Source organism: Rhineura floridana, chromosome 7 (assembly GCF_030035675.1).
Source record: "Rhineura floridana isolate rRhiFlo1 chromosome 7, rRhiFlo1.hap2, whole genome shotgun sequence".
NCBI lineage: Eukaryota > Metazoa > Chordata > Lepidosauria > Squamata > Rhineuridae > Rhineura > Rhineura floridana.
In genome coordinates this window covers 138753244-138775524 of record NC_084486.1, presented here as the reverse complement: position 1 = coordinate 138775524, position 22281 = coordinate 138753244, and positions in this window count along the sequence as shown.

Sequence of the window (22281 nt, the reverse complement as noted above, 5' to 3'; positions counted from 1 at the left end):
GGTGGGGCACCACCACAAAAAAGGCCCTAATATTGTCACTGCATAATTCATTTCTTCCCGTGGTGGAACAATGTGAAGGGCCTCCCCTACAGGCCTAGGAGCATCCTCAAAATCTGCTCTGAAGGGTTGAGGAAATTTCCAGAACATATTGGGCGAGCATGGGAGTGAAGAAGGAGCAGAGGTTCCATTGTCTAAGTGGAGGTAAGAACATAAGAACATATGAAGAGCCTGCTGGATCAGGCCAGTGGCCCATCTAGTCCAGCATCCTGTTCTCACAGTGGCCAACCAGGTGCCTGGGGGAAGCCTGCAAGCAGGACCCGAGTGCAAGAACACTCTCCCCTCCTGAGGCTTCCGGCAACTGGTTTTCAGAAGCATGCTGCCTCTGACTAGGGTGGCAGAGCACAGCCATCACGGCTAGTAGCCATTGATAGCCCTGTCCTCCATGAATTTGTCAAATCTTCTTTTAAAGCCGTCCAAGCTGGTGGCCATTACTGCATCTTGTGGGAGCAAATTCCATAGTTTGACTATGCGCTGAGTAAAGAAGTACTTCCTTTTGTCTGTCCTGAATCTTCCAACATTCAGCTTCTTTGAATGTCCACGAGTTCTAGTATTATGAGAGAGGGAGAAGAACTTTTCTCTATCCACTTTCTCAATGCCATGCATAATTTTATACACTCCTATCATTTCTCCTCTGACCCCAGCCCCAAATGCTGCAACTTTTCCTCATAAGGGAGTCGCTCCATCCCCTTGATCATTCTGGTTGCCCTCTTCTGAACCTTTTCCAACTCTATAATATCCTTTTTCAGATGAGTCGACCAGAACTGTACACACTATTCCAAATGTGGCCGCACCATAGATTTATACAACGGCATTATGATATCGGCTGTTTTATTTTCAATACCTGCCCTAATTATCCCTAGCATGGAATTTGCCTTTTTCACAGCTGCCGCACACTGGGTCAACATTTTCATAGTGCTGTCCACTACAACCCCGAGGTCTCTCTCCTGGTCGGTCATCGCCAGTTCAGACCCCATGAGCGTATATGTGAAATTAAGAGTTTTTGCTCCAGTATGCATAATTTTACACTTGTTTATATTGAATTGCATTTGCCATTTTTCTGCCCATTCACTCAGTTTGGAGAGGTCTTTTTGGAGCTCTTCGCAATCCCTTTTTGTTTTAACAACCCTGAACAATTTAGTACCGTCAGCAAACTTGGCCACTTCACTGCTCACTCCTAATTCTAGGTCATTAATGAACAAGTTGAAAATACAGGTCCCAATACCGATCCTTGTGGGACTCCACTTTCTATAGCCCTCCATTGGGAGAACTGTCTGTTTATTCCTGCTCTCTGCTTTCTGCTTCTTAACCTTGTGCTAAAGGGATGACTTTGTTGGATACAATCCAAAATTCATAGAAGTGTGAATTTTGAAGGATAGCTGTGTTTTGGTTCACATCTCGTCTCAGGAAGTTCAAATTAGGTAGGTTTGCATTAAAATGCAAACCAAACCAAATTGCTTACCCATTCCCGTTTGTACTCCATGCACCACTGGTGGTGGCAGAATCAAAGCCATTGTTTCTGTTGATTCCGGTAAGAGTCCCTTCACTGAAAATATTTAAGGTTTTTCTGGGGGGGTTGGTTTTCTTGCTCAAACAAGAACTGATGGGCAAATTCCTTTCCTACTCATGCACATAGCCTCCCTTAACTGGAAATCAATAGCCCCTGATTTCTCTATAGCTTTGTACATTTGCCTTAAATTCCTATTTTCAGTCATTTAATCTTTTCCATGACAAGGAAATAAATCTGGGAGAAAAAATGTAGATTAAAATTAGAATTGATTGTTCTAAGCAAAGCATGGTATTCCAAGTTGTAAATCTTTGCTGAAGGACTCCAGCCTAAAATGTTCCAGCAAAAGTGGTCATATCAAGGAGAAGGAAAATCTCTATAGTTTAATCGAGTTAAATTTCACCCATCTTATGAGCAACCAAGTAATAGGGAAAGATCTCTTTCAGAGGGAGCGATTTACCTGGCAGGAACATGCCCCATTGAAGATCAAAGATATTATCTTGTGCAGCTCCTGTTGAATTACAACACCAGATAAGGAGTTCCCATACTGTGGTCCATGGACCACCAGTGGTCTGTGAACTTCATTCAGGTGGGCCCCAGCATGTCTGCATTAAATATTCATATTGGTTTTTAACTGTATTGTGCTTGCTTCTTTTCGTTCTTATATTATATTTTATTGTATTATTACCATTTGGATTCTATGGGATGCAAATTGTAATACAATGAAATGCAATATAAGAAATAAAAGAAGCAATTAAAATATAGTTTAAAATCATCTAGCGTCTAGCGCAGTGCATTACAATCACTACAACAGGCAGGAAAAAATAATTAATGGGTCCACCAGTAATTTTCAAGTGGTCCATGGGGAAAAAAGGTTTGGGAACCACTGCACTTGATTATAGTAGTTGTATATATATATACAAATATATACAAATACAGCTGCTGAGCTCAGTCCTCATGGGCATCTGGTTGGCCACTATGTGAACAGGATGCTGGACTAGATGGGCTATTGGCCTGATCCAACAGGCTCTTCTTATGTTTTAGATGATCTCCAAGGTCCTTGTGATTCTCTAAAATTCTATCATTCTATAATTTCAATAGGATGTGTGCTGGACTTTCAGATACATTATGCTTAGGATGAAAGAACTGCATTTCTGAAAGCAAAGCTGCTCCGGAGAATCATGTGAGAATCATTGTACTACTTCAGAATGCACACAGGGGCTTCATATTGTAATGCTCTCCATGGTTTTGAACCCCTCTCTGCAATAGGCCTCAAATTATGGGAGAAAGGGTAAGGGAGCTCTTAATGAAATCCACAACCCCTATCTCCTGTCTGCCCCCAATTTTATCATTCTCCCAATTTAATAATTCATATGTAGCCCTCAAAATGGTAACAAGGGGGGAATCACAAAAAAATGTAATTTAAGCACTGCTTTGCATGCAGAAATTAACACATCAGTTGGAGGAACAATCTTAATCTTTCTCCTTGATATGCTAGTTTTCTTCATGCAAGGAGATTTTTAGATGGGAAAGTATTCAAAAATCTAGTTACTCACTAGCTGTCAAAGTTGGTGTAATCCCTCTGTATGGATGGATGAATCGATTTAAGGCAGCCTTCCCCAGCCTGGTGTCTTCCGGATGTTTTGGACTACAGCTCCCATAATCCCTGATCATAGATCATGCTGGTTGAGGCTGAAAGGAGTTGTAGCACAAAACATCTGGAAGATACCAGATTGGGGAAGACTGGCTTAAGGTGATGCATATGCTGCAGAAATGCATCTGGCTAAAAATGGCTTCTTGAGGTTCTGGTTAGCACCTAGTTTTACTAGAAGGCTACTTTTCACGTGGGATAGAAGCTGAAAAAGTGTGCTTTTAAGCAAAGACAATAATTGCAGCTTCTGTTCTATTCCTCTTGCCTCTGGATGGACAATGTTTGGCCCAGACAGCATCCATCAGCAGAATGCAGTTGTCCCTTGCACTGCCAGTTGCTGATCTCTGCATTAAGCTGTGGTGTGGAATCATGCTGGTAATATGAAATAGAACTTGGCTGATGTTCCTAGCAAATCATCTTTTGAATAGAAGGTGATTCTGTCCTCCCTGCCCCCTTTCGATGGTAATCATGCTCTTTTGTGCTATACTACATAGAAGCCATTTAAGTGCAGTTTCCAGAAATATCTACATGAACTTTTGCTATTATCCTGAGTTTTACTCACTGATAAACAATCCTGGCACCTTGCAAAAAAGAAAAAGGCCACACATCTCACCATAACTAAGTATGGATCTGTGTGTCCTGCTTTGGACATTATAGCAGAAGCGTGAAAGAAGGATGAATATTTTCCCCATCTTGGAAGATCTCTGACTGTTTGAAGTAATGATGTCATAGCTTCAGGTCTGTAAAACCAGTGGAGGCTGGTCTGTTAGGGTGAAAAGAGCAGTGCCCCACCAACCTCAATCTATCCTCAGCCAGCCTCCACCTGCCTGCCTTTTTACTTCCAACCAGTCTGTTGCAAGTGGGGCAAGAACAACTTGTGTTTGGGTTCTTTTGTTTGTATTCCAGAAGGAAGATAGAGTTAGGGACCTCCAGCTGGTTAGGCTGGCCTACCTTTACCTGTGCTCTTAAGTACATAAGAACATAAGAAGAGCCTGCTGGTCTCCAACCCATTGACATAATAAACCTTAAACAAAACTATGCAGGTAAGAAGCCAGCAGGGGTGTGGGGGCTTTCCAGTGTTTTGCACCGCCTGCAGCATGTACGACTATCTGCCTGTTGGACAGAAGTCGTGGGTGTGCTCTCGGTGCAATGAGCTCCTGGCTCTCCGGGAACGACTTCATTTCCTTGAGGCCAAAGTGGCGGACCTGGAGAAGCTGAGAGAGGCAGAGAGGTGTGTGGAGGAGGCCTTCAGGGACGTTATAGCTGTGTCCCACTCCAATGATGATAGCTCTCCTGCTATCATGGAGAATGATGGCCTCGGGAAAGGAGAGCATCCAGCTGAGGAAGAGGGAAATGATCCCTTAGAAGGGACCCATTCCTTGGGGGATGAGCAGCTGTCCTCTCATGCCAAGGATATATCTCCAGGGGGTGGAGGGATCCTTGTAGTGGGCAATTCGATCATTAGGAACATAGACAGTGGGGTGTGTGATGGGCGTGTAGACCGCAAGGTGTTTTGCCTGCCTGGTGCGAAGGTTGCGGATATCGCCCATCGTTTAGATAGTTTGCTAGACAGTGCTGGGAAGGAGTCAGTGGTCGTGGTGCACGTTGGCACCAACAACATGGGGAAATGCAGCCGTGAGGTCCTGGAAGCAAAATTTAGGTTGCTAGGTAGGATGCTGAAAGCCAGGACCTCCAAGGTGGCTTTCTCTGAAATGCTACCGGTTCCACGCGCAGGACCAGCCAGACAGGCCCAGCTTCGCAGTCTCAATGCGTGGATGAGACGATGGTGTCGGGTGGAAGGGTTTAGATTTGTTAGGCACTGGGGAACATTTTGGGACAAGCCGGGCCTGTACAAAAGGGACGGGCTCCACTTGAACCAGAATGGAACCAGACTGCTGGCACTTAAAATTAAAAAGGTAGCAGAGCAGCTTTTAAACTGACTGAGGGGGGAAACCTGACAGGAGCTGAGAAAGGTCCAGTTCGGAATAAACCTCCCCCCTGGGATAAAAACCAAAGAAATGATGAAATTTTAAAAGGGGTAGGCCTAGAAGTAGGCATTGTGAGAGCAGGGGCACAGGATATAAATTCAGAAGAGCAAAATTACCACAGGCCAAACCACAAGTGCCAAAGACACTTGAAGAGAGACACTGCTTACAAGTGCCTGTACGCTAATGCTAGGAGCCTCCGAACCAAGATGGGAGAACTGGAGTGCTTGGTCTTAGAGGAGAGCATTGATATAGTGAGCATAACGGAGACCTGGTGGAATGGAGAAAACCAGTGGGATACGGTTATCCCTGGATATAAACTATATCGGAAGGACAGGGAAGGACGTATTGGTGGCGGAGTTGCTCTATACGTGAAAGAAGGCATTGAATCCAGCAAGCTCGAAACCCCAAAAGAGGCGGACTCCTCCACAGAATCGTTGTGGGTGGTGATACCATGCCCCAGGAGGGACTTAATACTGGGAACAATCTATCGTCCCCCTGATCAAAATGCTCAGGGAGACCTTTAGATGAGATATGAAATTGAGGAAGCATCCAAACTAGGAAATGTGGTCATAATGGGTGACTTCAACTACCCGGACATAGACTGGCCGCATATGTGTTCCAGTCATGACAAAGAAGCAAAGTTTCTAGATATTCTAAATGACTATTCCCTAGACCAGTTGGTCATGGAACCGACCAGACGGACGGCAACCCTGGACTTAATCCTCAGTGGGGACCGGGACCTGGTGCGAGATGTAAGTGTTGTTGAACCGATTGGGAGCAGTGACCACAGTGCTATTAAATTAAACATACATGTAACTGGCCAATTGCCTAGAAAATCTAACACAGTCACATTTGACTTCAAAAGAGGAAATTTCACAAAAATGAGGGGATTGGTAAAAAGAAAGCTGAAAAACAAAGTCCAGAGGGCCACATCACTCGAAAATGCTTGGAAGTCGTTTAAAAACACTCTATTAGAAGCTCAACTGGAGTGCATACCGCAGATCAGAAAAGGTACTGCCAGGGCCAAGAAGATGCCAGCATGGTTAACGAGCAAAGTCAAGGAAGCTCTTAGAGGCAAAAAGTCTTCCTGCAGAAAATGGAAGTCTTGTCCGAATGAAGAAAATAAAAAAGAACACAAACTCTGGCAAACGAAATGCAAGAAGACAATAAGGGATGCTAAAAAAGAATTTGAGGAGCACATTGCTAAGAACATAAAAACCAACAACAAAAAATTCTATAAATACATTCAAAGCAGGAGACCATCTAGGGAGACGATTGGACCCTTGGATGATAAGGGAGTCAAAGGTGTACTAAAGAACGATAAGGAGATTGCAGAGAAGCTAAATGAATTCTTTGCATCTGTCTTCACAGTGGAAGATATAGGGCAGATCCCTGAACCTGAACTAACATTTGCAGGAAGGGATTCTGAGGAACTGAGACAAATAGTGGTAACGAGAGAGGAAGTTCTAAGCTTAATGGACAATATAAAAACTGACAAATCACCGGGCCCGGATGGCATCCACCCAAGAGTTCTCAAAGAACTCAAATGTGAAATTGCTGATCTGCTAACTAAAATATGTAACTTGTCCCTTGGGTCCTCCTCCGTGCCTGAGGACTGGAAAGTGGCAAATGTAACGCCAATCTTCAAAAAGGGATCCAGGGGGATCCCGGAAATTACAGGCTAGTTAGCTTAACTTCTGTCCCTGGAAAACTGGTAGAAAGTATGAGTAAAGCTAGATTAACTAAGCACATAGAAGAACAAGCCTTGCTGAAGCAGAGCCAGCATGGCTTCTGCAAGGGAAAGTCCTGTCTCAGTAACCTATTAGAATTCTTTGAGAGTGTCAACAAGCATATAGATAGAGGTGATCCAGTGGACATAGTGTACTTAGACTTTCAAAAAGTGTTTGACAAGGTACCTCACCAAAGGCTTCTGAGGAAGCTTAGCAGTCATGGAATAAGGTCCTCTTGTGGATAAGGAATTGGTTAAGAAGCAGAAAGCAGAGAGTAGGAATAAACGGACAGTTCTCCCAATGGAGGGCTGTAGAAAGTGGAGTCCCTCAAGGATCGGTGTTGGGACCTGTACTTTTCAACTTATTCATTAATGACCTAGAATTAGGAGTGAGCAGTGAAGTGGCCAAGTTTGCTGACGACACTAAATTGTTCAGGGTTGTTAAAACAAAAAGGGATTGCGAAGAGCTCCAAAAAGACCTCTCCAAACTGAGTGAATGGGCGGAAAAATGGCAAATGCAATTCAATATAAAAAAGTGTAAAATTATGCATATTGGAGCAAAAAATCTTAATTTCACATATACGCTCATGGGGTCTGAACTGGCGGTGACCGACCAGGAGAGAGACCTCGGGGTTGTAGTGGACAGCACGATGAAAATGTCGACCCAGTGTGCGGCAGCTGTGAAAAAGGCAAATTCCATGCTAGGGATAATTAGGAAAGGTATTGAAAATAAAACAGCCGATATCATAATGCCGTTGTATAAATCTATGGTGCGGCCGCATTTGGAATAGTGTGTACAGTTCTGGTCGCCTCATCTCAAAAAGGATATTATAGAGTTGGAAAAGGTTCAGAAGACGGCAACCAGAATGATCAAGGGGATGGAGCGACTCCCTTACGAGGAAAGGTTGCAGCATTTGGGGCTTTTTAGTTTAGAGAAAAGGCGGGTCAGAGGAGACATGATAGAAGTGTATAAAATTATGCATGGCATTGAGAAAGTGGATAGAGAAAAGTTCTTCTCCCTCTCTCATAATACTAGAACTCGTGGACATTCAAAGAAGCTGAATGTTGGAAGATTCAGGACAGACAAAAGGATGTACTTCTTTACTCAGCGCATAGTTAAACTATGGAATTTGCTCCCACAAGATGCAGTAATAGCCACCAGCTTGGATGGCTTTAAAAGAAGATGAGACAAATTCATGGAGGACAGGGCTATCAATGGCTACTAGCCGTGATGGCTGTGCTCTGCCACCCTAGTCAGAGGCAGCATGCTTCTGAAAACCAGTTGCTGTAAGCCTCAGGAGGGGAGAGTGTTCTTGCACTCGGGTCCTGCTTGCAGGCTTCCCCCAGGCACCTGGTTGGCCACTGTGAGAACAGGATGCTGGACTAGATGGGCCACTGGCCTGATCCAGCAGGCTCTTCTTATGTTCTTATGTTCTTATCAGGTAAAAGCCTGCTACTTAGCTAAACACACACACTGGCACACACGCAGCTCAGACCCCTGATGATCTCTGCATATATATATACAAATGTCCATAACCCAGTCCAGGGGGTGGCCCTTTGCTATCAGCTTCCTGCCTAGTCTCAGGGGTGCCCTTGTAGAACTCAGCAGGGAGAAGGATGGGGACCAAAACAGAATTAGTAGGCTTTGCCTATCGCTATGTCTGGTTGCAGCTACTCTCAGCCTCCCTGCCACCTGCCCCACCAGTTCCAGTGAGCAGTAGCCACCACTGTCTAAAACCCAAGCGAAGAAAAAGAGAGATTTCTTCATATGGCTACCCCAGGATATTGAGGTCTTTGGAAGCAGAGTGCAAAATCAATCATGTGCATAAATGTTTTTCCAGAAGGGTAGGCCTTGTTAGCCTGTTGAAGCAAAAAACAACAATCCTTGTGGCACCTTAAAGACTAACAAATGTATTACAGCCAACGTTTTTGTGGATTGGAGTCCTCTGAATCAGATGCTGGTGCCAATTAGATTTTTAATGCCTACATATTGTATGCCTATGCTGTACGTCGCCCAGAGTGGCTGGACAGCCAGTCAGATGGGCGACTAATAAATTCAATAAATAATAAATAATAACAATGGAGGCTTTTCACCCTAAGGCTTCTAGCCATGCTTGGTTCAGAGGGGAGGGGAAATCTCCATTCTAATTGTGGGGGGGCAGTAAAGAGATAAGGGTTCCCTCCCTGCATGGTGCCTTCCCAGTAAGTCTCCTCTGCACCTGAAATCAAGGGGAAACAATTTACAGCGCTGCATGCTGCGTATTAAGCACACAGCATTTACATGCATGTGCATGAGAAAAAAATATACATCCCAATGGAGAATTTTAATTACAATGTACAAGGCCAGCACCAGATTTCAGGGGGTCCTTGGCACAGTGCTGCCAATGGGTTTCCACCCCCCAACACACATACCCAAGTGGCAGTGCAGTATTTTTACAGGTGGGGAGAGTGCTGTCCGGCTCAGGTCCTGCTTTTGCAGGCGTCCCATCGACATCCAGTTGGCCACTGTGATAACAGGGTGCTGGACTAGATAGGCCATTGACCTTATCCAGCAGGGCTTATGCTCTTAGGTTGTGCGGCGGCAGCAACACCACTCACAGAGGACCACTAGGTTAGAGGATGCCATTTGTGTCAATGGGTCACTTTTTAAATTCTGTTCTAACACAGTGCAAAAGATGACTTTGCACCCTAAGAAAAACAACTTTGTTTTCCCATCTACTTGAAAATCCCTTCTAAGGGCTTGGATGCCTAGAACAGTGACAAACTCATTCATCTTTTTTTTTTCTAGTATCAGAAAAGCAAAGCAAATCCCCCTAGTCATGTGGAAGGCACTTTAAAACCCTTCCCTGCCATTCAATCACTTCCAATCCCCCTATTAGATTTAAATGCCTTCTGCTTCCCCAGCTCTCTGTTCATTTTTTGACACATTGTTCCCACACTTTATGTGACATCAGCTGGCTCCTGATCTGAAATACGCTGCACCCTCCATATCAGCATACAATAACAAACTCTGAGAGACGTTCTTGCATCCGCTTGGCAGATGCCGCTTGACACCTACGAGTCACTCCCTCCCAGCATATGCAAATCAATTATGTGATGGAGTAACCTGTGCAATTAACTCCTGGACAGACCTGTGAATTTGTAATGACTGCTGTTGATCACCGTTCTTTTAGGGAGCCAAGAATATACTGTGGAAGTGCCAAGGAACATGCTTTTCAACATCTAAACACGCATATGGCTCAGTCAGCATGGTGTAGTGGTTAGAGTGTATTGGTCCAGGTCAAGAGAAACCAGGGTACAAATCTCCATGCAGCCAATGAAGCTCACTGGGTGACCTTGGGCCAGTCATTGCCTCTTGGCCTAACCTACCTCACGGGGTTGTATACCACCTTGAGCTCTTTGCAGGAAAGGTGGGATATAAATGTTGTTGTTAGGAGTCATTAAAGGTGGGATATAAATGGTCGTGATCTTTTTTTGGATTTGGATGCTATTGGGGTTTCTACAAACATGCATTTATTAATTGGCGATCACTCGTGGCCAAGTAAGATTGTCTTCCAGGGTAAGGTCTTTAACAGTGGCTCCATAAGTGACTGTGGAGGCCAATTCTGGATCCATACAGTCTCCCATAGTGAGGAGATAGGTTTCCAGATGGAAGATGGTCACGATGAGGATTTGTTTGACGTGCCTTCCGCTTAGCTCGTTTGTCCCGTTCGCCCTGTACTCATGCTTCTTTGAAGTCCACAATACCTATAATAATGGCCGACTTCCATTTTAGATGTTCATCAAGACAGCACACTCTTCCCCTGACATACGTACATCAGGGAACAGCCTGCTAATACCACAATAATACTCCCTGGTAAAGTCTGGAAAGGGCCATTCTATCTTAGGGATTCTGTGTTAGTCCAATGCTTAGTTGAACACTTAGAGAGCCACTATAAGGTATGTTCAGGCATTTGTGTGAACACATAAACTTTCAAATGCTGGATGGTGGCAGGGCACATGCGCAAACCCCACCACAAATGTCCCCATGCCTGTCACCCTCACCCCATAAAGCCATCTCTCTGCTCATGTGAAAGGTTTTACTTCCACTCAAGTGAATGCGAGTAAAAGCCCCCTGCAGACTTTTCCCACTCAACATTATTATTGACTGATTTCTATACCATTTACATGGTGTCATAGGAAGGTCAGGGCCAGTGTGCATGGGGATGGACAGACATGGGAATGTTGTGGGTGGGACTTCCATGTGCACCATAGGGATGAGGGAGAAATTCAATTCAGTTTGCATTTAAAGGTGAATCTACCTAATCTGCACTTTCCAAAACGATACATGAACCGAAACACAGCCATCCTTTGAAGTCTGACTTTTCTGGATTTTGCAGTATGGAAAAATGTATATACTAGGGTAAAGTGTACATAATATATTAGCAGTAGAATAATGGCAAATTCAGAAGTGCAGCATCCTTTTGTGATAGTCACAGCCACGCCTCCTTCCCCCCTTTTTTGCTCTTTTTTTGAGAATGAGATCCTTGTTAATGCCTTCCCCCACAACAACAGATGCCCCTAAGAGCCAATAAGTTGCTGGGTGGGTCATACTGGAGACATAGGGACGCTGTTGCGACCCTGCTCCCTAAAAAGCAAGAGATCTAAGACCTCCCCCCAAGACCCCTGATGATTACAACCCTGTATATTAGTGAAAATAACATTAAAATGCATTATTATTGTAGGGGAAATTGCTTTGGGGAAAAGTGTATGATTAGGCAAAATTGCATACAAATGTGTAGATTAGGAGAAATTTGCTGATGAATTTTCTTGAGGACGGCTTTTTTTAGAATAAGAATTGCAAACTGATGTGAAAATGTGGGAAACTGAACTTAAGATTGGAAAAGTGAGAAAGAGAACCCAACATTGACAGGTTGACCTATTCCTAGCACGTCCCTGCCCATTTGCACTTTGAACATTTAAGTGACACAGCTCGTGTGTACTGTTAAGATTGAATTAGGGATGTCTCTGAAGCAGAATCTCATTTTAGTAATGAAAATGTTAGGTGGCCTTTGCTAATCATCCATCTTGTGTCTCTGGCCCCATGCAGCACTGGCATGTGGCTCCTGAAAGGATGCCCAGAAGGGAATGTGGCCCTCTGGCTGACAAAGTTTCTCCATTCCTGCCTTGACCTGTGTTTCTATGTGGTGTTTGCTGATTTGTGTAATGATAATGATTTATTGTTGTTTGCTGCTGTGAATAGGTTTTTGACTTGATTCTTTGTTTTATTCTCCCATCTTATTTTACACATCACATCGAGTATACCTTCTCACAGAAAGTTGGGGTAGAAATAATTGGAACTAATTCTGCTAGACTCTAGATGCGTACTCTTTATTTGACTGTAGAAAATCCAAAATGGCGCTTGCACATCTCGCTTCCATTTTTCTGGCAGGAGTCTAATCCAATGGATGTCAGCTCCAGGCAACTCCAAGGACTCACTCTGGTTCTGCTGGAGTCACGATACGTCTCAAAAGAAAGAAAGAAAGTGGCTCATAGGTACATTTGAAGCTGTCTGTCTAGCTTCGCATTGTTTACACTGACTGACAGTGCCTCTCCTGGGTTCCAGACAGGAGTCTCTCCCAGCCCTACCTGAAATGCCAGGGATTGAACTGGAGACGCTCTACCACTGAGCTTTGCCCTTCCCTCAGCCTGCGGGAGGTTTCAACTCTTTCATGGGAACTTTTTGTTAGATGATTAGTCAAGTGATTTGAAAGCATATTATGGTGAGGGCCAAAAAAAATGCTTCTAAAGAGGAAAGCACACTTTGGAGGCGGGCTCCTCTTTGTTTGGTAAGAAAGTCATCCTTGAAAGGTGACCTAAGCCAGCTGAAAAGATTGTTATCTGCAGCAGACAAATCCTTCCCCAGACCTTTCATCTCTCAAACAACCACAAAAAAGGAGAGCAATCAAACGAATGTAAGATTCTCCCCTTCTTTGTTCGTGCCTCTTCTGTTCCTTTTCCATTTGACTTGAGCTGAGATGGCTGTAGATGCCTTACATTCATCATATATTAAAAAGCAGGGAGAGGACTGGCAATGTTAAGATGAGAAGCCCACAGAGTTTGGGGGAGGGGGGAAGGAGAGAGAGGAAGTCAGGAAGAGGGACTTGACTTGCATGATAGAAAATTGCATTGGTTTTCTATTTATACTGAACCTCCAGCTGGATAATACAGGTGACTAGAGATGGGAAGAATTCAGGTAAGTTTGCATTTAAAGTTGTAGGTATCAAATTTGCAGTTTCCAAAACAGCATGAGAAGCAAAACACAGCCACCCTTTGAAGCATAATTAAATAAATAAAATAAATAAATAAATAATACACACTTATCGAAATTTTGCGAAGCAATTCTCCAACCAGTGTTTACAAAAGTGCATATATTGGGGAAAGCATGTATAAAAATGAATATATTCATCAAAATAACACACAAAATGCATAAGATCAGGAGTTTTTTTTGCAAAAATCTGTATATTAAAACTGCATAGAAAAATGTACAAAAATTCGCACTACAATGCTGAATAATATTCATGAGGATTTTTTTAAAAAAAACACACACAAATTGCTGCAGAAATGTGGAGAACTGAATTTAAGACAGAAAAATGAGAAACTGAGAGAACAGAAATTAGCAGATCCCTCAGTCTGCACACTACAGGTGACCAATGCAGGATCATACAGTTGTGTTTAATGTAGCACCTAGTAAGTAGTTCCATCAGCACAAGAATTTTTGCATGCGCGATGGAACTTTTACCCCCTCCTTCTCTCACATGCCCACTAAATCTGTTCTAGGGGTTCCCCTAACCCCCCGGAGCAGATATGGGGAGAGTGTGGGGTGCGCACATGGGTATGGTGAGGGGGAAAAGTCCAATTGTGCTAGCAGTAATCTTTGCACTGACAGGATGGATTAGTTGAATATCACCTAGAAAATGGTGTCATCTGACAAGAACTGACAAGGTTAGAGAAGTGGATAATGACAGGACCACTAATGTCCTGCCTGAACTCGAGGAACTCAGACTTGGACACAGCTATCGTTTTTTTCTTTTATTGAATAGAAAATTTCAGTTCAGAGAGCTTCATGAATCTACCTACGGCTTACTCGGAACTCAGCATCCTTCTCTAACTCACTAGGGACAACTTGGCGGAAATAAGACATTGACTCACCAACTAACCCTTCCCCCTCACCCACCCCCTTCTTGCATGTACCCCGAGTCATGGTTAGAGGCGTGCAGGAACGCGTGGACTCCTCCTGAGCTGGATTTGTTGAATCTCCCACCACATCCTCTACCGGGGCAAAGGCGGGGCCCCAGCTTCCATCCCATTCTCTCCCTCTGTGGGGGGAGAGCTATCTGGTGGCAGTGCAGACGCAGGGAGAAGTGCCGTGTTAGGTGGAGGAGTGGTTGGCCAGTCCAGGGGCCTGACCTGGGGGGTGTCTGGGATGGCTGGTGGTGACCCGTCAACATCCAAAGTGGGGGCTGCTTCAACATCTCCCCCTTCACTGGGTCCTTCCCTGATGGGAAAGTCCCAGTCCAAGTCTTCCTTGTCCCCCTCCTGCATGTGGGCCCACCACCTGCTATCATGGCTCACAACAAGTAATGCAGTTCATGGAACTGGAGACAGGCAACAGCTTTTAAGAAAACAGAAGGTTTCAAGAAAAAGCCACCATTGACAGTTATCTTGTGAGGGACTCCAGAACTTGAAGCTGGACTTCCTAAGGTAAGGCTGAGACTTTGTTTAGTGGGGATATCTTCAGGCTTCAAAAACATCAGCTACAGATAGGAACAAGAGAGTACAGCATCATTCTCTGCAATTGGCAGGCAGCAGATATGCTAGGGCCCAGACTCTCACTATTTTGCAGGTAGGATTCAATCATATACTGGCAAAATAAAGTGCTGCAATTAAAGTGTATTTGGTGCTCTTGCACAGCAAAACAATTCCCCACCCCTGGGCTCCTACTAGAATGAAGGGTGGGATATAAATCAAATAAAGAAATATAACTTTTTGTGGTAATGAAAGTGACAGGGAAATGCACGGGGAAGTGTGGCATAACATCTGCTTGATGCAACATTGTGATGTATAACCTCGCTGCAAACAAATCAGGATGAAAGCTCAATAAATAGTAGATGTCTTCTAACCTTTGCAAAACTTGTGCAAGCAAATCAGGGTGGATGCTCAATAAACAGGTTGTCTGGAAGTGCCCTAGATGTGTTATCCATTAAATCTTTATCATTTATTTATTTATTGTTTGTTTAATTTGTTACTTGCCTCATACCCAGTAGTCTCTAGGTGACTTGCAACACATTTTAGAAACATACAATATACAAAATTTAAAACCCGAACAAAAAGGTCTAAGATAGGGTACAAAGCCCGGAGTGAAAAGGAAGGTCTTTGCCTGGTGCCTAAAGATGGACAGAGAACTACTGATGCCATGTTTCACATGTTTTCATGACTTGTTTACAAGATATAAATATAGATATTGTCTGAACTGAACTGAAAATGACAATACATTTTCACAACTCATTTTCAAACTTTATGTGTATGACTGAGGACTAGAAACACATCATTTATACATTAGGAAGAGCCTGCTTGCACCCCAGAAGTACCCGGATGCAGCCTGTGACCTTTACACTTGCCTGCCCTGTAGGGTTTCTTAAAAAGGTATGTTTGGCTCTATTTTATTCTTCTCTCCCTATTTAGAATGCTAGGCATTCTTCAATTTTCACATATAACAGCTTGAACTGTAGCATTTCCATTAGAGAACGCTAATTCTTTCAACCTCTAAAGGAAATGTTGACAGAGTCTGGCTTCTTTCCGTCATTTCTGGAAGATTACCGGCCATAAGCGAAGATGGAAAATCTCCTCATGTCTGGAAGGAGGCCTGGCCTTCCATTTTATCATGATTGTGCTGCTAACTGGAGTTATACTGTTTCATACTACTTTTTTAATCTCTTCTGTCTGCAAATCACCCAATCCACTTAGTACACAAAGAACAACTGCTCTATATTGTAGAACAGGGGTGGGCAGAAGGCAGATCTAGATCTACTGGTAGATCTCTGAGTGATTTGCGTCAGATCAGCAAGGATTCTGAGTCCCAATTGTTTAATAATAGCAACAACAAACAGGTCACTTTTTCCTTCTAAACTATGCCTGCTAAGGGCGCTCTGAATGTCCTGTTAATTGTGCATTCATGATGGTTTTCTGCTCATGATGCTATTGGGGCAGTCATACACAATCCTGCTTTCAGTACACTGTTTGCATCTGCAAAAGATTCGGGGCAGTCATACTGCTTCATTTCTAATCAGTCCATATCCTGTAACTTCCTGCTGAAATTCCATAACTTTTCACCAGAGCTTGGAAAAGTTATTTTTTTGAACTATAACTCCCATCAGCCCAATCCAGTGGCCATGCTGGCTGGGGCTGATGAGAGCTGTAGTTTAAAAAAGTAACTTTTCCAAGCTCTGCTTTTCACACCATAAATGTTCTGAGGTTTTTATTGTCCTGTTTTTGTTGCTCTGTAGCTCCTCCAGTCAGCAATATGTGGTTGCATCAGGGAAACATTGCGGTAACAATGAATGAAGCAGAAACCCCACCACCACTAATGCACTATTGTTGCGTCAAGCACATGTTGCAGAATATACCCGCCATTAAATATCTGTCTGGAGGTGTCCTGAGATTAGGCAGGAGCAGGTTTCTGTGAACCTGACTATGACCTCACTTCTGGCACTGAAAACAAATTCTGGGTCTGAGCATGTGCCCAGAGCTACACCATTTCTTAGCCACTGTTTTGCAGCTGGCTCCAGTTGGGGTTCTAGTAGAAAACCCAACACACAGAAAACCCAACACAAGCCTGAAGTCTGCCTGCTTGTGCTGTAGAGAGTGGAGGCAAAACAGACCACGTCTAAAAATCAGCCCTGCAAGCAATAAAGCAGCAATTCTAACACCAAGCTCAAGGAACCCACCACCAGAGGAGGCTCTCCACTGTGCCCCTGCAGGATCCCCAGCTCTGCCCTTGCCTTCTTCTAATTAGCCTCTATAGGTAGAAGGATATTTTGCCATTTGATGGGGATGGTGGATGGTATTCTTCATTCATGATGCAAAAACACAGCAGAATTACCTGCTCTCGGAGGAGGAACACTTAGGACAGTAGGGTCTTCAGAAGTGCCCTATTCATGCTGTTAGGTGCTGCTGGATCTATGGACAGCTGCCCCATGTGGTGAACCACTGAATTGCAGGTGATAGCTTCTAAGGCCACATTCTGAACACTTTGTGCCAGGCAAAGGAATGGAGATATCTCTCCATTCAGCCCACCCAAGTCTCTGCCTGTGGAGTGACACCAGCATCATTCTGCCACCATGGAACTTCCAGTTCTTCCCACTGGAATCACTGCTGGTGGCAGCCCATGGAACCCCCCCAAAATGGGGTACTGGAGGGGGCAGAGGTGGGGTGGGGGCTAAGTGATACAACTGGGGCACCACCACTACCAGTTGAGGGGATTCTTCTCAGCAGCCCTAGTGACTCTCACGAAGGCCACATGTGCACTATACGCCTACCCTGAATTACATTGGTAGTTCTTATTCTTGCATCCTCTTACAAGTAAACTTCCCAGGTGTGAGAATTAAAGTGCACCAGCCAGTTTTAATTCAGGGGTGGGGCCTGGGGGGAAGTGTGCCTCAGCTCTTGGGGGTTTGGAAAACACAACAGTAATCTATTGGCTCTCCAGGATCACTATCTTCTAATTACAATAAGCATTTGTATAACTCATGCCAAGAGCCCAAAGCACTTCACACACATGATCTCACAATGTGCAAGGAGAAGCCCAGCCAAGCCAATGGCAAAGGTTTGCTTCCTCAGTACAGGACTGTATTTCAAAGATGGATTCTATTTTCAGGGTGTGCACAGACTCAGAGCTAATTAAACCTTTCTTCCCATATCCCCATGAACTACGATTACCTTTGGAGGTAAATGGGTAGGTTTCCGACACATCTTTGGAAGGCAAGAAGTAGTTCTTTATTAGATGTGGCCAATTCTCAGGAATGCTGTATGTGAGTCCAATCATAACCTGCCTGTTTTCCATCACTGGCCCAGCCTTGTTTTTCAGAGACCGCTGCAGTGATTGATACAAGCAATAAGCAGACATTGAAATAACACATGCCTGCAAAACACAAGCACAAATATTAGACATGTTACAAATGGAACAGGCAGACATATGTTCCAAGCTAACCTCTGTTTGAATAAGAGGAAGATTCAGATAAGCCTCTGTGACCTTTGACATACATACAGCGCAGAACTGAGTTTGGAAACTGGGAGAGGCCACAGCAAGCTCACAGATTTGATCCCGGATTTACATCAGAAGAGAATGGGTCCCTGTGACTTTTCAAGTGAAATGCACGACCTACCATTCAAATGGCAAAATGCATCATCTCTTCATTTGAAAAGAAAGCCATCTCCTCCAGAACCCCCCTGGAGAGCTTTATGTTCACAGCCCACATTCTCACTTGGCTTACAATGCAGTTACCAGAAACAACAGTCTGTTTACTGAATGCCTGAGAAGGTATATCTGTCATCCCACCCATGACTAAAGATGTGTTTTATGCAAATAACTTTCACTGTTGTGAAGTGATGGCAGGGAACATGCGGAATCCTGAGTGCAAAACTCACACAAACCCAAGGCAACGCTGTGCTTACAGTACAACTAAGGACATGTTTGTGAGTGGCTGTCAGAATCCCAGTGATAGATTGTGGTGGCCCAGATCCAAGTGATTATGCTGGGATGAAATTAAATACAAGAGGGTGAGTTAATTCAAAGCAAAGCCTGAGCAGGACAGAGCAAACCATGTAATCTTCAATATACTGGATTGCTCCATTGATATTGTCAGAGGGTTATATTCAACAAAGTCCTACTCACAGTAGGCTCATTAATTGAAATTAATGAACCTAAGTTAGTCATGTCTATTAACCTCAATAGGTTTACTCTGAGTAGAACTAGCATTGAATACCACTCATAGACTGGATAAGTTAAAACAGTAAAAGCCATCCATGATGTGGGTATATCACAAGTTAGCATGATAAAGCCCTGCCAAGGGACTCAAGAACTCTCTCCATCCTCAGAGGGAATGAACATTCACATATTCTTTACAGGGCAGGCCTGCCCATCATCACCACCACCATCACCATCACTGACACTGAGACCTTTGACTCAGATGGTGCAATGGGAAGAGGGGCGGATTTGTGCACCCTCACCCAGCCACCCTCTTACCCATCACTAGGAGCACTTGGCGCTACTTTGCTGCTGCTGCAGGAGCAAAATGGTCAGTGGCACTCCTGCAGCCATGCTATCCAGTAGCGCCCATGCCAGAATGCCTCACTCTGCAGAAGGGTCCTTCCTCAGAGTGAGGAATTCTGGGTAAGGTGGACTCAGAGATTGCCCACACTGTTTTGGTGCAGGAAATACTATTTAAAGCTTAGCAGAGGTTACTATTCTTAAACTTTAAATAGTATTTGCTGCCACTGTGGCAAAGTGATTCCAACACAGATGCTCTTCAGGACTCTGGTTCCTTAGGGTCCTTTGCTGAGTGGGAGGTCCTGAAGCATCTTGGCAGTCCTGTGCTGACCCAGTTAATGGGAGGGTGGGGAGAAAACCAGTGTACAGAGGTAATGCAGGAGAATTTACAAGGTCCTCCTTGGGTAAATCAAACATCTAGCCACTGAAGCTTCAGGGCTAAATGTAAGAGACAGCAGGTCTGGAAGCAGGAATCCTTACTCTCTGGTGCTAAGCCACTGCTGTCTCAGGACTCATCCACATGGAAGCATTTCTCCATAGTAACCACGCTGCTTCTAACTCCATTTTTAATTTGCACCATCAGTGCTGTTATCTATGCTAGCTGCAAACTCACTTTTTTCCATTCACACCTGGAGGTGTTCCTCCCCAAAGGATTAAACATGAAATTTCCTATTGACCCCACCCACTAATTTCAACATTTCAATTCCCTGTGGTTACTAAGGAACAGGGCATGTGCTTTTTGGCAGTAGGTTCCATAAAAAAAAAACAGAAGAGCCGTCACAGCTTCTTTCTGCTGGGCAGGAGGGGGCTGCAGCAATGGGGGTTGGTGGAAGTGATGCTTTCATGACAACCCTCCCTCCCCAGTAACAGAAAAGGAAGGAGATGGAAAAAGGGGCAGTTTGAGCTTTTATTTATTTATTTCTGCTATTGCAGCCAGCCTAAAAAGGGCTGAGGGGGGTGGGAGACACATGGATGATGCCGTGGCCAGAGCAAGGCATGGCCAGGGGATCCTTGCAGCCCACACAGGGGGTGGATGCAGGATCAGGGAGGAAAGGGGTGGTCCGTCCATGTACTAGGGAAGTTGTGCCCAGCAGGCATGAGTAGAGGGGGTGTCTGTAGACGTAGAAAGAATTGCAGAATAGCTAAGATGCTTACCTCGTTAGCTGGAGTGCTTAGTTCACTGTGAAAATGTACTTTCATGTGAAGTACTGAACATTGCCAAATTCACTAGAACACGATGCAGAGAAGTACAGTACCTATGCAATACCTGTGCAAATGCCTGTGTAATACTGTAATGCCTATGGCATTCTGATGTGTTAAATCCTGATTGGTAGATGCTAAAGTCTTTGTCCTGAACAGTGGCGTCACTAGGGTTGGTGTCACCTGGTACGGTAACTCCTTGGTGAGCTCCCAAATGTCCTGCTGAGCGTGCGTGCGCACGTGCGTGCACACACAAGGCCAGCCACCCATGCCCCTGGAAGGGCACGTGCCGGAGGGGCACCCAGCCGGAGAAGCAGGCCTGGGAATGCTGGTGCACCTCCCTCTCCCCGCCAATGCTGCTCCCGGTCTCGCCCGCCCGCCTGCCTGCCTCCGAGGAGCAGTTGGCTGCTCCGACACTGACCTGGAGTGCTTCTCGGCTCCTTTGCCGGGCAATGGTGCGGGCGCTCTGCCCTGCGACGGGGTGGCTCTGGGTGTCACCCCCCTCATGGTGTCACCCGGGTGTGGTCCACACTCCCTGCACCCCGCTAGTGACGCCACTGGTCCTGAAATGTATTAAAACCCCAGGCAACCAGTGCCATAGTGCAGTTCTCCACTCACAAACAGGGAGACTGACCAAGTGTACACTTGTCATCCAATAAAGGCCTACCTTCTTGCTGCAAGCCTGTGTCTTCAAAAATTTTATTCAAGGACCCCCAGTAAAAGATCCCAATGGAGAAATACAAAATTCTTCAACATCTGTGTGTGGAATGCAGGAGGTGGGTGGAGGAAGACCTGCCCCCAGTGGAAATGTTTTTAAAGCATATAAAACTTTTCTTTAACTTTAATGTGTCGTTGGCCACCCACACACTGCTTGCCCGCCCGCCTGCTCTCTTGCCTGCCAGACGGGCAATCCAATAGTCATGCTTCCTCCCTTGCCTTGCCCACTTGCCCCAGCTACCGCCTCTGAAGGCACCTTTCATCCCCTAAGTAGTGGGGCTGTTTTGTTGAAATTCAGGGAGGAAATAGTGGGCATGGATGGAAGTGGAAATGGACTGCCTTCAAGTCAATTCCGACTTATGGGTGACCCTATGAATAGGGTTTTCATGGTAAGTGGTATTCAGAGGGGGTTTACCATTGCCTTCCTCTGAGGTTGAGAGGCAGTGACTGGCCCAAGGTCACCCAGTGAGCTTCATGGCTATGCGGGGATTTGAACCCTGCTCTCCCAGGTCATAGTCCAACACCTTAACCACTACACCACACTGGCATGGATAGGGGAGGTGCAAAAAAAATGATGATCAACACTGCCACTTAAAAACATTGCATCAAAGCATCTGCAACCACCTGTGGAGTGTTTTGGATATGTAGTGTTCAAACATTTCATATTATCAGCAGAGAGAGTTACTCCAAATTTAGAAGGGGAAAGCATCGCAATAGCTGCTGTTTACAGATCACGTCATGTGAACTGTGCAAATTAAGACAGGATGCAAGGAGCAGCAAAGACACAGTAAACCACTGTGTGGATAAGCCCTCAGAATCAAGGGGGAAGAACCAAGGCAGCCCTCTAGTTCTCCTGTACCTGGCTCAGCTATATATACTGGCAAGTAGGGATGCTTGAGGAATTCAGTGGGGGTAGGATCTGCATTTCAGAACAAACTCACCCGATTTACAGTACAGCTTCCAAACCAACATGCAGATTGAAAAATGTGGTTTCTTTTGGAATCTACCCTCCTATTGAAATATACAGAGACCAAGCGTTGACTTTTCTTCTTCTTTTATATAGGTTGGATTAGATTGGGAGGTGTGAGTTAGGTCAGTTCACCAAAAAGTCAGACTGCAGAAAAT